Genomic DNA, 2,184 nt, shown 5'->3' with positions numbered 1-2,184 from the left:
AAATTGATTTATTTGGGCCAACTGTATGGTCTTAAACACCTAAAAGGAAAGGAAAGTGTAACCAAAGAGTAGAGTGGTCGGTATATTTATTTAAGAATTCAAGGGATTACATTTCCCAGACATTAGGCTTAAGTCCATATAAAAAGTTATTTAGACTTTTTATTTCTCATTGATGATTTTGTTCCTAATCAGAAAGTGCTGCTCAGATATAACGTTTCTTTTTCAATTTTAAAAACAATTATTTTTATTTCATGTGTATGAGTATTTTACCTGCATTGTATGTAAGTGCACCCCTGTCTTTCAATGTCCACAGAAGCCAAAAAAGAAGGCATCAGATCACCTGGAACTGGAGTTATGGATGGCTGTTAGCTATCATGTGGGTGCTGGGAACCAAACCTGGGCCTTCTGCAAGAGCAGCTAGTGCTCTTAAATGCGCTCTAGCTCCTCAATCTCTCTCTCTCTCTCTCTCTCTCTCTCTCTCTCTCTCTCTCTCTGAAGTACCAAGCTGTTTTCAGAAGGGCTGAACCATTTTACATTCCCATCAGCAATATCTCAGTGATCTGGTTTCTCCAAATCCTTATTAGCATTTTATATTGTCACTACTTTATATTTTTGCTATTTTAATATGTATGCAGTGTTACCTCATTATGATTTTGTATGTATGTATGTATGTATGGTGTATGTTTGTCTAAATTTTTGGCATTTGTGTGCGCATGGAAGCCAGAAGTTGGTGCTGGGTGTCTTCCTTAATCGCATGCCAACTTAAATATTGAGGGAGGGTCTCTCACATGAACCCATAGCTGGCTGACTGAGCTAGTCTAACCAGCTTGCTCCAGGAATCCTTTTCCACCTTTGGAGTGCTGGGATTATAGGCAGGCCACCAAGTCCATCTGGTTCTCATTATGATTTTGATTTATGTTTCCTTAATGGTTAATAATGTTAATTTTTAGGTCTGGAGGTGTATTATAGCTCAGTTGATAGGGTGATAGCTTAACGTGCATGAAGCCCTAGGTTTGATTCCCAGAATCACATAAAAACCAGATGCGGTGGTTCACACCTGTAATCCCAGCACCCAGAAGTGGAAACAGGAGATAGAGATAGAGGCAGGAGGATCAGAAGTTCAAAGTCATCCTCCAGAACATAATGAGTTTGAGGCCACAATGTTCCATGAGCCTTAGGTGTAGAGGTTCAACTGTAGATGTGTCACCTAGTACCTGGCATCTCTCAGACATATATTCTCTATGTCTGACCAGTTGTATCACCCTGGGCTTCATGAAACCCTATCTCAAAAAATCCCAAATAGGGACTGGAGAGATTGCTCAGTGGTTAAGAGCATTAACTGCTCTTGCAGAAGACCCAGGTTCGATTCCCAGTACCCACATGGTAGCTAACAACTGTCTGTAACTCCAGTTCCTGGAGATCCGACACCCTCTTCTGACCTCCGCGGGCATTGCATGACATGGGTGCACCTACTTACATGCAAGCAATACACTCATACACATTAAATAATAAAAACCAAATAGCAATACTATAGCCATCTATATATCTTCTTTGGTGGCGTTCATATCTTTTATTCATTTTGTAATTATACTGTAATGGTGTTTTCACTGTTATTGTGGTTTTTTGGTGGTGGTGGGGTGTGTATGCATGTTCATGTGTATATGTGTGCTGTGTGTGTGGAGGCCAGAGGACAATTTCAGGTGCCATTCCTTGTGTGCCAGCCATCTTTCTTTTGAGACAGTCTCTTTATGGCCTGGAATGCACCAACTAGTCTAAGCTGACTGAGCAAGAAGCCCCAGGGATCTACATCTGCTTCTACCTAGCTTTATTATGTGAGTTCTGGGAATCAAACTTAAATTCTCCTGCTTGCTTTACAAGCACTTTACTGACTGAGCCATCTCCTTAGTCCTAAACTATCCTTTTTTTAAAGAGTTCATTGCATATTAGAGATATAAGTCATTTATCAAAAATCTGGTTAAAAGAGACAAATGTCACATATCCCCTCTCATAGCTAGATGCTAGTTTTGAAATCTTAGGCATGCAAATTTCAATTTGAAAATCCAGAGAGGTCAGGATACTAATAAACAACCATGTGTTGGGGAGAGGCCTTCCTGGGACAGGAGGTACAATGTAGTGTTATAAATGACTAAGGGGAATAACACAGTAAAAGAGTTAAATGGGGTG

This window comes from Nannospalax galili, unplaced genomic scaffold (assembly GCF_000622305.1).
Source record: "Nannospalax galili isolate Female #2095 unplaced genomic scaffold, S.galili_v1.0 scaffold575, whole genome shotgun sequence".
Lineage (NCBI taxonomy): Eukaryota > Metazoa > Chordata > Mammalia > Rodentia > Spalacidae > Nannospalax > Nannospalax galili.
The sequence above is the reverse complement of the archived record's forward strand: the minus strand, read 5'-3'. Positions refer to the sequence as shown.